General features: G+C 38.1%; 1 protein-coding gene across 4 annotated transcripts in view; it reads right to left on the minus strand.

Moving 5' to 3' along the window:
• elf2b (E74-like factor 2b (ets domain transcription factor)) overlaps positions 1-16,654 on the minus strand; it is a 35,444-nt gene that overhangs the window by 17,402 nt on the left and 1,388 nt on the right. Inside the window, exon 1 of one of the 4 annotated variants that reach the window (XM_088342543.1) lies at positions 15,424-15,504. The exons of the other annotated variants lie outside the window; for them this stretch is intronic. The gene's annotated coding sequence lies outside the window, so the exon portion shown is untranslated. Of the gene's footprint in view, positions 1-15,423; positions 15,505-16,654 lie in introns of those variants that run through there. 4 annotated transcript variants of the gene reach the window in all.

Raw genomic sequence — 16,654 nt, forward strand, 5'->3', positions numbered from 1 at the left:
CAATTTCTACAACATTTGGCGCCGCAACGTGGATTGGCACTAATTAAGTAAAAAAGAAAAGGGAAAAGACTTATCAGTGGAACGGTCTCGAATGAGCGGTTGAGGTAAGGAAGATTTTTTTTCTCTCCTTACTTCGGTTTGCTTGTGGAGATTCGTGGGTGGACAGGAGCCTGTGGCGTCGGAGCTAAATTATGAAAATTCGTGCACGTGGGATTTTCCGTCTGTAGTCAGGCCCGAGTTCGGACGGATGAGATATATAGACTGAGTTGAGATTTTTATGTCCGACGGGAGTTCTGAGCTCAAAGAATCCTGTCTGTTTTGGGACATGGGCTGCTTGAAAACCTGGATAAAATGGTGCAGCGGCGTCGGTTGTTTTTTATATTTATTATTGTCTTGAGTTCTGTGTAGAAGCGAAGACGAGACGTCGTCATTTGCTAATGACAGTTCAACAATAGACTATCTATATATGGTTGATACGGGAAATATTTATTTGTTTCCCTAGTGGATTTATGATTTGGGAGTCGGACATGTAACCTTGACTTAATAAAAAGTGTGGTGCGTGGGAGATCGCCATTTTCTAAAATCTGATTTTATTAGACCGACGTTAAAAAATGAGCAGTAATCGATGTTTTATTATTAAAATACTTTCGCATAGAACAGGCGATACAAAGAATGTGTGGGAATTGATGACATGTTTTGGTGTGGGAGATGTCTCATTCGGGAATGTTGGTGTGTGCCAGCTAGCGAGAACTGTGCGTGTGTGTTTCTGTCTGTGGATGTGTGTTCTCCCCCGCCCGGCTAGCTCAGTCGGTGGAGCATGAGATTCTTAATCTCAGGGTCGTGGGCTTCGCTGAGTGATTTTTATTTCAATGGCAGATAACATCGCTTGCTTAAATGTGATTTCTCTTTATTTAAATAATAACAGTCATTAAAAAAATGTTACCAATGAGCGAACGTTACTGCTTTTATATTTAATATTAAAAAGAGGTAATTATATAATAAAAATAAATACAAGTAAAAGTGTCCTAAACGTTTGTTAAAGACCCTTTTGAAATGTAATATTTATTTGACTGTTTATGCAAATTATATTCTGTATTTTTGTAAAAAAGGAAATAAAATATCTTATTTTGTACGCGGGTGATTTATAGTTAACTGTTTAAGGGCGAGGACGACGCTGTGCGGAGGAGAACCTTTGTGTTTTTGTCTTTTTTGTTTTTGTTTTGTTTGGCGTTGGGTGTGGAGTTATGGAGGCATGGATGAATGATGGAGTGACTGCTTCTTGGTTTTTGTGGGTTATTAGCGCAAACCGTTGGTTCTTTTTGTCTTTTTTGTTTTTTGTTTTTTACCCCCCCTTACCCCCACCACTCTGTCTTTCTCCGTGTGTAAGTTGAGCTCGACCGTGTGTATTGTTTTCCCTTTACTTTATGTAACGTTATGTTAAGTGGTGTCATAAAAATAAAAAAATGGAGGGATTACTTAATTCGTCAAGTCAAGTGCTCCGTTTGCGTGTGGCCTTTTGATTTGTGAGATCTTGTTCCGATAAACGTAATAAGCATAGTTTGGGTAAATTGAGGACAATTTGGCAGGCTTTTTCAAAATACAATGAAGAGCAGATTACTTGCTAAGGTGATGTCTTCATTCATTCATTCAGTCATTTAACCTAGACTAAACATCCGGGTTTGTAAACATGACCGATTTAACAGGATTCAGAAGTCAGACGATCGTTGAAAAGGGCCGAAGATGGACAGAAAAACGAGCAAAGAGCAAACAAAGACGTTCACTAATCCATTGTCTGGCCGCTTGTCTACAGAAGGGTTGTGGGGACACTGGAGCACATCCAGGCTGTTCTCAAACAGTGCTGGTTGCAGCCAGTTACGAGGAGAAAAAGGTAGACAGCTGGACACCAAGGTCAGTTTGGTACTGATAAGCTCACGAAAACATTCCGGCGGCAGACTGCGAGTGAACGTCACAATGGACTGAGCCAGACGGCCAAGGCCGTCGACAGGGCGGTGATAACTAACAACACACGTCTGCTTTGAATCACGCTAGAATCTTGTTGATTGACGTAGTGTTTACAAATCTGAGGAATATTGATACGTTTGGATTGTGAATTATTTTATTTTAACACAGAAATACTGCTAAAATTGTATTTTGAATCTGCATTCCAGGAAATCGGTGATTGTGTCTCCAGAGGCAGGGAGAATAGGTAACAGGGAAATACCTTTGACTTTATATCAGATAAATTTGTTTGTTCTAAAGGTCGTGAAGGGCATCTTACAAAAACAACACATTAAACAATGGTTCCGTGGGTGAATTAGGTACAACCCACTACAGTACTTTCATTTATAGATAAACTCTTCTGCCATAACAAAGACATTAGAGGTATGTTCTAATGAGTTACTTTTCGTTTGGTCATGATACAATTATTTGTTCATGAAATTTGAACTCTTCAACATGATTTATGTGTTAACTTAGTAATCACATGAGTTAGATATGATGGTATTCTCAGTGATAGTTTTTAAAAGCACAGGTAGTCCAATGTTTTTTAATGTGGCTGATTTTGACTTAAACTGTAATTTTATATGGGAAGATACATTGAAAATTGATGCTGTTGTTTTGTCTATTTCTTTGTCATCTGAATGCATTGAAAGTACTTTAAAAACACGGAAAACCCATGAGCTTCGGGGGGGACTTCGCCCCACTAGTCCCCCCACCGGGGCACTGCCCTGGACCCAGTTGGGGGCCCGCACCCCCCAGACCCCCACCTAATTTTCAGATAATTTCACTTTGGTCAAATCATATCCGTGTAACAGGCAGACCAGCACCGCATCTGGGCCACTTGAGCAACTACAAAACACTACAAACTGAACTGAGAGACTGAATGTGACAATTGACGGCTGTCATCTACTAGCTGGTTAAGAGACAGGAGTCCAAGGTCGAACAACCATTTGAAAAGACGTCCCAGGGGATCTCGTGTACATCAAGGTCGACGAAAGAGGAACCATCAGAGGCGTGAGGGACCGTACACCGTCGTGAGGGCAACGCTGGCCGCAGTCCAGGTCGAGGGCTCACGCTGCCACCCAGGGGTCATCATTAATTGATTTTTGGAAAAAAATAATATTTAAGTGCGAAAAAATTAAAATTAATTTTTTTTGCGGCAAGGCCAATTGATGGGTATTTATTGGATTTCTAGCCATTAATTGGTAATTTAATGGTGTGCTAGCCGTGTCAATATGGTCGAACAAACTGGTCCTTTAATCTTTACTTTTAGTACAAAAAATATCTTCTGAGTTATTGGTGATCACATCAGCTACCGGCATGTTGGGGCTTGTTTTATAATTATAATTTGTCGATTCCTCCTAAATTAATATGCGAATTGTCGGAACACTAACTGAGGTTAGATGAACAGTGAATGATGGAACATTCACGCCAACATTATCATGCGCAGTAAGACACCTTAGTAATAAGAGATGTTGCTATTTATTACACATTCATTTTTGAACAAAATGTGTACAACATAGAAACATCGGATATAGTGAAAATGTTAGAGATTTTCATTAGATGAAACGATGTGGGAAACAAATTCGCTGTCCCAGAAGCGGTTGTTATAAAACAAAAAAGTTGGGCTTCTAGGCAATTTGTTGACAAGGTTGAATTTCATTTCTCATAAAAAGCTGGGCCTTATAATGGGGGAAACACGGTAGCTTACGCGTATACATGCACTGTCCCGATTGTGCGTGTATGTGCCCTTGACCGCATACGAAATGCTCGCGCGGCGAGAGAATTTGCACGTTTGTTGACGCAATCGACTAACAAAAAACCCGGATAATTTCGCAATTAATGGGTCGCAAACTCGCAATAGTTGCTAATTATTTAAATTTTGCAATAAATGGATTTATGAATTTAAGCAACCATTCCATTAATTTTTCGCAATTAATGGCATTAATTTTTCACCAATCATTTATTGCTGACCCCTGCTGCCACCGTCAACGAGACCAAGCAAGATCAACAGGACAGTAACGTTCAAATTAGGAAAACAAGATGTGGGTGACAAAGCTGTGTGTGATAATAAATTGTCTGATATGGTTGTTACTAGGAGCAGAGCTCGAGAAATCGCAGCGGCGAATGGAAATTGCGGTTCCGAAAGTGCAACCGGAGATCCGAAGAGCGACGCTGACGACCATGAAGCATCCTAGAGACAGCGACCCGGTTAAGTGTGACACTACTGTATAACATGCCAAAACGGTTGGTGATTTGGAAAGTACAAGTACACTTTACCTCATGAAGGGCTCACTGGCCCTGAGGTAGATAAGCTCTAAAGTACCAAAATCAAAAACATTACAGGAAAAAAGAAAAATGTGAGATGTGACGAAAATGTGTAAAATATAATTTTTAGAATATGGTTTCATAAGAGACATGCACTCGAAATTTTTTAAAGGGACAGTGTGTATAAATTGACCGCAAGAAGTCTTTGCACTGTGGAGTGCAACCAAAATAAAAGTGCTTAACAGGATAATAAAGGGGGGTCACAGCACCCACATAAGCACTATTTTTCACTGCCTCTAGGTGATGCTCATGTTATGTTATGGAAAACTCCAGTAACTCCAGTTTGCAATCGCGTAGTCACACCAGCAATCCCTGTTTTGGATATAAATTGCTAAATACTTTATAAGAAAGCTAATTAAACGATTTAGGTTCACTATCAAGACATTTCTAATAAAAACTCGCAGGAAAAAACCTTAACCGACAACGAAAGTTTTATCCAGAAGCTGTAGCAAAGAAACTCAAAAGTTTTGATTAGGTAAGTGTTAAGGACTATAAACAGGACATGCGCATTTTGCTCCATTGCACAGCGCCCGTGCTAAAAGTAAATACGTAAATATCTTCAGTTGTAGGGATTTTTAACATTTTCATTTTGGGACAAAATGACAGACAAAATGACCCTTAGCACTCATAAGTGACGGCAGGAGTCAGTCGAATTTTAAGTCACTCAACACTCAAAACGTTACACGGTAAAAATTAAAATCGCTGAAGGAAAGTACCGTATAAATACTACGACAGTAATACGGTAATAGAGAAATGCCCCTAGAGGTATACTAAACAGTATCACAAAACTAACGATTCAATATAGTACTTTAAAACAAAGACATAGTACACTACATCAATTAAAAATAAGTAACTACAGAACTAAATACCAAGTTAAGTGCAAGAAAAGCATTTATGAGAGGGCTCTCTTCAATAAATTGAGGAAAAAGCCGTTTTGTCCAATGAAAAAGACGGACTTAACCAATTACCAACAGCAATGACGTAATCTCGAAGCGACGAGATCTCGTTAGCTAAGATCGGCGTGCAGAAAAATAAAATCTCATACAGCAAAACCAAGAATCTTTGTTAAAGAGGAATTAAATGATAATGAAAATTTACAGGAAATGGTTGCGTCCCCAACATAGATGATGCGTCTGGGACACAGGAACAGGGTGAACTGTGAACACTGAGTGTATACTAGATAATTATACAGAATAGTTTAAAAAGAAAGAATGTTTAAGTAACAAAACTATTCATCTCTCGTTGAATATGCGAATGTAAAAAGGGTAAGAACTTTTAAGACGTGTAGTTTTGCTAAAGCAGAGGCGTGTAAAACAAAGAAGACGACTGGAAACCATCCATAATTTTAGTGTCCATCTTTTCGTTGGTTATAAACGGACATATTCAAAAGAGGCGTAATACATAAAAAGATTGTTTCCTTAGTTTTTCTCATATTCAATAATAGATTACTAGTGGTGTGAATGATTTCGAATTATCAAAAATTGAAAGAAGTTTGAAGATGACGACATAGTATCACAGGGAAGAAAATTGGAGACTAGAAATCATTAATAACGTAGCTGAAGCTATTCCAGTCACTGAATGAAATATTTCTTTTAAAAAGAAAAGAAAAAGAAAAACAAAGGGAACTAAGACAGTTGAGTAAAAACGAAGATTGTTGCGCGGAATAAAAGATTAAGATAGTAATGTAAAATAGATACGATTCAACAAGATAATTCATAGGTGACAAGTAGGTATTGCTTTATATCGAATCAACAATAAGAGATTATGATTACAGAGGGATGAAAAGACAATTAGAAATTTTTGACATTGAGTTCGAGTTGGCAGGTTTTTTAGGACAATTGATTCCACACTGAGTTTTTTAGAATGAGTGTTACGTTCGACAAATGATAAATGAATGTGAAACAATAGCTGACTTATGGTTGAATAAGTTAAAATGAAACATTGTCTATGGAAAAGAGCATTTTTTTTAAGAAAACAATGAGAAAAAGATTGATCAATCCTGGAAAGGATTAAAGGAATTAAAAATAACGACAGAATGGATTTCGAGACATATCGTGGTGATTTAAAATATAACTGCATAGAAAATGAATGGAAAATAATTAAACTAAGACAATGTCTACTAGTACTTAAATTTTGGGAAAAGTTTAGAAATTGAATAACCTGGCTAATTCACTAAAACAGGGGTGTCAAACTCATTTTAACTCAGGGGCCACACTAAAGAACAAACATTCTCACGGAGGCCGGACTAGTACATTAGAGAGAAAGAAAATGAGAAAGTGCAAAAGAGAGAGAGAAGGAGAAAGAGAAAGACAGAAATCCATGGAAAAATAGAAAGAGTAAAAGAGAATAAAGTAAAAAGACTGAGAGAAAAAGAGAGACGAGGGGAGTGGAAGAGAGATAATGGTTGAGAGAAAAAGGGAGGAAGAGAGAGAAAGAATGTCAGCCTACAGCTTGTTTTTCTCTTGCGCTTCACTAAGTGTTGTCGCAGGCCGGATTCAACCCCCCCTGGTGCTGATAACGCCAAGGTCGCGGATTCAATCCCTTAGCGGGCCGCTTGTTTGACACCTGTGCACTAAAACATCTCAGTACGTAAGCACGATAAAACTTAACGAGACTCTAAGTGCCCCTGAATTCCACAGAAAGTTAACCTAGTATATTGTTTTGCTTTAATTCTGAAAGAAAAGAAAAAGAAACACTAAGACAAACATACAACATAAATTATTTAAATAAGGATAATTTGCTGAAAATTGGGTATGAAAAACTTGCGACAAAAGTATGAAAAACAACACATTAGGTAGTGTTTTTGGAGTTCCTCAGGGTATTGGAAGCACTACATATATACGCATCATTTATGATAAGAAGGAATATAACTTTACGGACATAGTTACAAAACGGGTGCACACATTGTAACTGACAATTACATTTGGCATGACACTCCATCTTCAAAGTTAGGTAAAGGAACGGAAAAGATAAGGTTATAGTTATAATTAATACAATATGTACACAAGAATGTGCATTTAAAATGTTACATACGGTTGAGGTTTGTGTAAATATGCAAATATGCATTTGGTGAAAAATAGTCAATATAGTGCAAAAGAAAGGTGTACACAGTTGTACCTCTACTTATACGTTTAATTGGTTCTAGCAGTAAATATGAAATGATGAAACTATTGTAAATCGAAACACATTATCAATTTGAATCAATTGGATTGAAACGGGATTAGTCCGTTCCGAAAGCAAACGAACCTTGTTGAGTCAACTGCAATTGCCCTGAAGGTATACTGATGTTCAGTAGAGGTTCGTACATAAACAAAATCTAAAATAATATGTTTTAAAACTAACAATATAAATGTGTTAGAATAGCCAAGCCCAAGTCCAGACATAAATAGTGTTTGTGGAAAGATCTGAAAAATGGTGTATCCAAACGATCACCGTCGTACGTTTGGGAACTGGGGAGCGGTTTTGTAAGGAACAATGGAAAAAATAACAAGGAACAAAGGGCTAATATTTCAGTTTGATGTGCAAAGCTTACACAAAGTAAATAAACAGGAATTAAATATAATGAAATACAACATCATAATTGTAAATGAGAAGAACTGGATGTGTCCCTAGGCCGTGACGACAAAAGTTTGCCCACCATTGACTTAAAACAATTGTTTTTGGGACGATAGACTGGTGGTTAATTGCGCTTTTAATGACTGATTTTTTTTAGGTTCTTTTAAGAAGCAGAATGTTGGAAAAATTTTAAGCTGATTGTAGGCGATGATGAAATAGGTTGGTAAATTCTCTATAGAGCGTGACGTCTCGTTTGGTTTCATGTTATAGTCGTCATAGTTCCATTCCACTCCTTGTAGTTATTAGTATCGATACGACGACACACACACACACACACACATACTGCTGTCGTCTTAATAAAACTGAATCGTCTCTGCGCAGCACAACACAGTAGCCACGATCACACTCTCAGTCCACTCTTGGCGCCCATTCTCAGTCATCCCTCTTCTCAGAGCGCCCTAAGCCTTGCTTCCTTGATTGAGTAGAAGGACGTGTATAAATAGTGCAATTTGCGATAGAAGACAAGTTTGAATTACTGAAATTCCGGGTATCATGGGATGAGTCAGAGAAACGTGCAACCAGTCGGAGTGCCGACGGACTACCAGAAACCGAATATGTTAACGACAGTACAGACTAAAGTTAATAATATACTAAATAATAATACTAAATATTAATGATAGGCTAAACCTTAATGTGACGATACAGGCAAGAAAGGTTCCGACACACCAAAGTCCAGAGAAACCTACACCCACGGCGACAGCACTAAAGAGTGAGGTTACAACGCCGACAGCCAAAAATGAGTGCACGGCCAGTACGTAAAATTCGGGAAATTGTGTAGAAGAGGAAAACCGTAACCCTAACTCGGTAGTTGTGTAGGCGCATGGTCTCAATGTGCACTGACTTAATTTGACTAAACAACTTAAATTTTTGTGGGCCATTTGTCTTGTCATATGTTTTATGTTTGTTCAATGTGTAAATGTTTGTATCCTGTCCTATATTCTCTTTTTTCTCGTCTTATATGTTTGTTTGTACTAGCGTTTAAGCGGCCCACGTAACTGAAAAGAAAAAAGTAGAAAAATACGAAGGAAAAATGCCGCGGACGAGAGCGCGTGCGTTTTTTAACAAAGGAGAAAAAGGAAGCGAATTTAAGTGCACAATGCAACGACAGAAACGTTTTGTTATCAACAGTAGGACCGTTTAAAAATGTTGTTTTTGGGTGGAACCGAGAGCACATCGCGTCAGGAATCGAAAATGTTCGTTTTTTGGGTAATCAGTGTTTGACGCTAAGGGTGTACAACATAACGCATAGGGGCCTAAGGGGTTCCAATAAATATTTTTTACGGTCCAAATTTTTTCTGTTTTTTCAATTGGAAAATGATAAATTTAGGAGTGGTAAGTTTGGAAAAATTATGTTGAGTTATTTCAGATTCATAGAGGTAATGCCAGAACCACACCATAGAAAGATGGAATAGTGACAGAAAATGAATAAAAATGTTTCGTTTTCAGTTAAAAATTGGAAAATAAAGGAATGTGAAGATGAGGAGAAATCCAATTGAGTGAATTAAATGGAGTAATTTGAGAATGTAAAGCATTGGTGTACGAGAATAGTGGAAGAGCGTGAGTTAATACTTTTTTTTCATTGAATATGGAGGAAATATTCATTGAATGGAATACAAATGAGTAAGATGAATCGTTGTAGATCAATGCACGTCGTTTTCAAATGAAGTAGGTGGAGCTAGGATAGCAGATTTAATTGGTTTGGGAAAAATAAATAAATAAATTGGAAGATTAAGTGAGATGGTTATATGTCAATTTCCCATTAAACAAGTGGGCTAAAAAGCACGTGTTAGAGGGCGTAGAAGAAGGGAGAGTTATGTGGAAAATGGATTGTTGGCAGAGCAAGTAAGGAAGTTACAAATACAGAAAGATAAGAGTTAGCAAAGGAAGAAATAAAAAGGCGAAAAGAAAGTAGGCGTTGAGGAAAAGAGAAGAGAGGGATATACAAGTGAAAAAAAGGAAGAAATGAAAAGGGGAAAAAGTAATTAAATGAAATATTTTTGTTGACAATTGGCCGGAGTAGAGAAAGCATATGTATGTGGACGGGTATGGCTAAATAACATCGGACAACCGAGGGTAATTCCAGAGTAATTTATAGCTAGCAATGAAATTAAGTCTGGATTAGAATCGGTGTTTATCTGGATAACTCAGAATAAGAACGCAAAATGGATTAACTACATTTATTACAACCAACAACGTTTATTAATTACATTAACGAGGCCTTTAGTGCAGTAGGAGAGCAATTACATGAGACATCTAGGATGGCCTGGCAGAATCATCAGGCCCTCGATTTTCTCTTGGCCAGTAAAGGAGGCGTGTGTCATATGATAAAGGAGGAAGGCTGTATGTATATACCTTTAAATACATCCGAAGCAGGAAGCTTCACAGAAGCACTGTCAAAGATTCGTGAGTTGAGCAATGAAGTGACAGTAAATACTGAAAAGAACAGTATCTCTTTTGATTGGTTCTCGTCTACATTTGGGTACTGGGGTAGTATGTTAGCGAAGGGGGGAAATTTTCGTACTAACTATCGTAATAATTATGTATTTGTTGTGTTTCTGTGCCATACCTATTCTTAAAAGAGGAATTCTTAAGACTTTTGGAGAACAAATGACAGTAGTGGCTAATACTAGGGTGGCAAGAAGCTCAATGAGCACAGTTAGTGATTAAATATCGAAGCCTATTCCTGAGGGAGGACAGATGACTCAACTAAATTCAAAACCTTGAATTTTATTTGGCAACGTTAATAGTCAGTCTACATTACATTAAATAATGGAGCATCTGCGGAAAGAGACACAAATGATAATCTACACTAATAACAATATCAAGTAGCACTAGGAATAACAGCAACAAATATATTGGTTTCTACTTGTGATTCTTTTGTTGGTATGTCACACTGCCGGGGAACAAGCTGCTGCCTGGGATGGTCATCGTCGCTTCCGGGTTTTTGGCTGCATGGAAACTGAGCGTGATGCCTGCTGGGATAACACTCACTCCAACATCTGACTTCACGCCACCCGTTGACGAATACGACAGTGCATGGTCTTCAAATTATGCACAGGGGTCAGGCCAAAGGCCGATGTATATGCTGTATCACTATCCACTCATCTTGAAATGTATCGACGGCTGTTACCAAAATTTGTTATCACTTATCAGTTTAATTATTCATTTACCTTTATCACGTACCGATCAACCGTCGACGGTCCACGTGTATAATACAGTATGTACGGATAAAGATAAATGAAGGGGGGGTTAGTGCATGGGTCAGATGTTTGGAGTGTTAGGGGTTTTTTCTTTTTTATTTAATGAAACATGAACAATGAAAGTTAGAGTAATCACAGCAGGCTGACCGCCAGAATTTTATTTTATTTTCGATTCGCGTAAACTCTGTCCTGTATTGATATCTACGATTGGTAATAATTTGCCACTACTCTGTTTTCCTTTTCAATTTTAATTTCCATTCAAAGGAAAAAAAAAAAAAAGGGGGGATTATGTTGTGGCAAATCCTCAAAAGCATTTGCACTTGCATATATAGAAATAGATTTGCATACATGTCTACATTAACTTACAATACATTACTTGCTTGTGGGAAAAGGTCGGGGTGACCTCGGTTGAAGATACCGTTACCAGACGATTAGAGTTTACCTTGAAGATACCGTTGCCAGACGGCGTGCAAGGAACGGTCACGTACTCATACGGCGTACACGGGACTGGTCACGTACTCATACGTGATACAGGACCGCCTTTTGGGGTGTACTCAATCGAAGCCTAATCGTCACTACCAGCTTTAAATACATTGTCATGTTCCTAGCTCTGTGAGATCTTTATTGACGCATCAATAAAGTGACAATCTCCCTCCGTAACGAGACTGGCTCCTGTCTATTTCTTTTATCCACTTATGAGAAGACTTTCTCTCGATTATCGGACCTCCAATTTCTACAACATAACCCAGTGTTTTTCAACCCTTTTTGAACCAAGGTACACTTTTATTTATAAAAAAGTTCGGAGGCACATCGTCCGTCGAAAACGTTTGAAAATGAAGTTATGTCAAATATTTCACTGTACTACCTCATAAGCAGATAATTAGTATATAAAAAGAATAAAATCATACTTAAAATAAAAAAGAATGTTGTGCTTTATTTATGTTTTTATTTTTTACAGTGCAATCTTAAACCGCTTTGTACTGTTTTTTTGCAGTTCTAGCTTTGTACTGTACTACCTCATGAGCAGATAATTAGTATATAAAAATCTACTTCCACCTACTGATATGGATGACTATTACAGTTCCTCGTTTGAAGATAGCAAAAATAATGAATAACCAAATTCCAGCGGCACACTAGACAAGGTCTCACTGCACACTTGTGTGCCCTGGCACAGTAGTTGAAAAACACTGGTATTACTGACCAATTTATCTTGCACTATTCTTGTTCATCAATCAACTAAAAAATGAATGAGAATAGCAAGTGGAAAGGCCTGTAGCCATTCATGACGTCAACTTTTTGCCACAAGAATTAACCAGAATCAACCATTCTTCATTAACAATGAACTAAAATCAAAAAACAAGTGCCATGGACAGCTACTATACCATTTATCAATGATATCTTGTTGCAGAAATGATCAAAGCTTGAAATAACAGCAGCAAAGCAGAAGGCACACGTGCACACACGCGCTTCTTTAAAATATTCGCCATCAGTACACGGTTGTTTGTGCTTTGCTATGCAGTGAGCAATGTGATAACTTGCTTCAGTGGTGCTGTTTTTATCGGTGACAAAGGTTTTCAGGGTCTGTGTTTGTTTGCCTTACCTGGACACAGCACGTTTTAATGTCTACGCCTTGAATTCATGTTTCGACTTGTAATGACATTTAACACTTGATGCGCGAGGTACAACACCCTCGATGCATAATGCGCGAACAGCGCGGTCATGTATTGCACAAAGCCCCAGTAATTTGTCCACGCTGGCTGGAAAGAGCGAGATTTCTTCGCTGGAGGAGCTGTCGTGATTCATTCATTTATCGCGGGCCTGTGTTTCGTTGGCTGGGTTAAAACACGGATCTCTCCTCTCCTCGGCGCCGCGCAGACACACGCTCACACACGGAGCAGAAGAGGGTCGCTAACGTAAGGCCTCTAAGTAACAAGGCGCGCAACTGATAATGTCTAAATTTCAGGTAAAAATGCGCATTTTTAAAATATTATCATTATTATTTTGTTTTGCGCTCGTGTTCCACTGGTTAACCCCTCGCATGCAACTTCTGGCACGCGTGTCATAGGTTGCTGACCCCTGGAGGATAGGAGTCCTGAATATTTATAAACTTTCAACCTCCAACATACCTAATTATGAATATTGTAAAGAAAAATCATTATCAAAATTCGACACAACTGAAAAGAAGACAATTGTTGGTATAATTGCTTGTAGGACATGAAAAGTGTGTGTGTGTGTGTTAATTATTGATGGATGCATTAGATCTTTTTCTGTCAGATACAATCACAAACATGCCTTTCATTAAACCAAAGCCCCACCGTTCATAAGTATTATTCAGGACAACACAGTTATATTTTCAAAGACCTTTGAGCTATTATCATATGATCAATATTGTAAAAACTATCTCGATAGCAACCATGTTAGCAACCAATTCATATGGCAGTACATTCACACTTGCCGCATTCGCATAAACATCTTACTTAACTTCAATGCATGCCACTGTAAAGTTTTTATCTGAGTGGGGGTAGCATGTCAATAATTAGTTTAAACATATAATTTTTGTATTATTGACAGTTCTGCTTCTCGCACAAAAAGTGACAGAATATATTCAGCATTCTTCATGATAGCCTCTAATTTATTGCATTCGCATATACAGTAATCCCATTGGCAACCATGCGGGGGAAATATATATATATATATGTATATGTATATAAGCGTGACAGAGCGCAGCAAAGGGAAAAGAGCAACAAATCAGCTACAATCTAGATTGTAATGTCCAAAAAGCACATGTAGATATGGGACACAGCACAGAAAGCAGTAGGCCATTTAAAGCAGGTGAAAACATCAGTCATACAAATCTTTCAAATACAGAAGCTTCCCAACCCCATACATTAGGAGACGGTATTTGGAAATATACCGTCCTTAGAAGAAGCACATCCAAGCAAACCGTCTGCGAAACATGGTAGTAGCCTTCTATGTAATTCAGCATGCCTCAAGGCACAACTTTGAAGAACCTTTCCCGAGACCAAGAGATAAGCTTGAACCAAAGTGATGGATAGGTCTAAAGATGGAAGAAGAAATGATCTGCCAATGATCCTAAATACACAAGTTTAATTGACAAATAATGCGGCCATCCATAACGGACTCAGTAATTTTTTTTTAGATGATCCAACTCCTTTTGATGGAATTAATTATTCTTTCTACAAAACCAAGCTCCCATGGGATTTATAGGAAAATTCCTTCATATTTGGAGAAGCTTAATAATGAAACGACACAATGACCACCAAACACACTATTATAGATTTCCTCAACGTGATCATGTCAATTACACAACATTAAACTTTTCCAAAAGTAAAAACTAAAAAAAATGCTGCAGCAAAGAATTGCCAAAGCATTTCAAGTAAACACTTTAACATTGTTTTATTCAGTACCATTTTTTCCTATGAAAAAAAAAAAAAAAGTGATCACAGAAGACTGCTGCTGGTAAGTTGGGATATAATCTGTAGCACAGTGTTCTAAAAGGGGCAATTTTGTCCACCTCAGTATATGTACAGTATTTTCTTCAAAGCTCTGAAGCACGTTGGTAGGACTCATGTAGCCCAAGTCCATGGCACTCTCATGTCTCACAACTACTATAAGCCCTATTTGCCCTCGCACACATTTGGCTTCCCTGAATCAAGCATAACATTTCAACTTGCGAAGCATATTCACTCATCTTCTTTGCTTGTTCATGGCGTGTTAGTGCCGAGTGGTAAACACCGTCATACCTTTAATATCGAGTCTTAAAAGTGAACCGCAGGTGCAAACATAACATACATGGATAAGAGACCAGTAATTCTGGCTGGACCTGCAGGTTACATTGATTTGGGAACCATAGAACCTGCTTGACAACTGCAAACACAAAAGTTCCAGCCTCATTTCTCAGTTCAAACACAAAGGTTAAACAGTGTGTTCACATGTACTTCAGTTACACACTTGCAGAACAAATGTTCATTCAGAGTTTTCAAAAAATGTTATCTTGCACAATTTAATTATGAAATTATTGTAATATATAATGAGTCCAGAGATGCAGTCATGTCTCATTTTATAGAACTACGTATCTTTTATGCCCAAAAACTTTTGTTTTGCTCTATATTTTGTTAAATCATAATACAATTATGTCAAATGTCCACCAATCATGTGGTACTCCTTCTGTTCAAGACAACCAGTCTAGCCAAGACTTGCTCACAAGACACCATTCTGATTAAAGATACAGAAGAGTTATCAGACCATCACATGTACTCACAAAATAGACAAGGATGTCTTCTGCATAGTATTTCTTCTTCCTTGAGTCTGTCAGACATTCCAAACCTTCCTGGTTCCACAATACATTCCTCCATCTTCTCACTTTAACGATGCTGTGCGCAATTGTAGTGTTGGAAGGAGCAGCTCACCACCATATAGCCCAACCCTCATCACATGACAGGGGTGGAACCAATGCACACAGTAACACAGTCACATGGGCTTTTCAACAACAGTCCCTTTGTTGCAAGGTACCCCGGCAATTGGAAAAGACACAATCTGCTGTCCTGTGCCCTACACAAGTCCTCTTGTCAAATGTTCACAGACAAGAAATGATGACACAGTAAGCAAACACAAATTTGACTTTTGCCACCGACCTGATACTGTATCTTTTTCGAGTCCGTTCATTCTGTTTTTTAGCAAATTCTTCTTTTTTTTACATCTTAGTCCATATTATCTATACAGTACTCCTCCCAAACCATGACTATACTCTTAATGTATAGAGTAAGATGAGTAAGATAACTGTTTTCATGATAATTCATGTATTTTTCTTATTATGAAAATTAATATTGTTATTATTAATGAATGAGGATTTTTTTTTTACCACTAAGAGGTTCTAAATATACACACTGTGCCTTTAAAGCAGTGGGTCTGAAAAAACGGGGTGCGGGATTCCATCAATTTTTTCTAGGGGTCAGTGGTGCCCTTGTTTGATGTGTATTGGCGTTACTGTCTCATACTCTGTGCTATGTGCAGAGGGCGGATGCTCTATGTTGCTCAGTGCAAACTCCTTCACCGCAGAGTACACACTCTGCCAGTGAGAGCACCACTGACCCCTTTATTCTAGGACAGTGGAAAAAAATACCCACCTCTGATGGAGCTTTGCACCCCACTATTTGTGCATTGATGCACAACCTGTGTACAGCAGGTTTTAAGAAAATAGCAGACCATTAAGTGAAATCATGAAAAAAATATCTAACGGGGTTGATAAGAGAGGTGGAGAGGGAGAGAAATGTCTCCTCCTAAAAGCCGATGCAAGAAAGTATGATGAATAGTATATAGCACTTGAGACGAGGAGACCTGTTTTCTTGAACGTGTCTAAAAATGTTGGCAGCGAACAGCATGAAGCCAAATACATTTGACTGTGACATAAATACATTCAACCCAGAAAACAATGAAAAGCCGATATAATTTTTTTTTTCAGCAAAAACGTGCCAAAAAGGGCGTAGACTTGG

Source organism: Urocampus carinirostris, chromosome 8 (assembly GCF_059441175.1).
Source record: "Urocampus carinirostris isolate Australia breed hairy pipefish chromosome 8, RoL_Ucar_1.0, whole genome shotgun sequence".
Lineage (NCBI taxonomy): Eukaryota > Metazoa > Chordata > Actinopteri > Syngnathiformes > Syngnathidae > Urocampus > Urocampus carinirostris.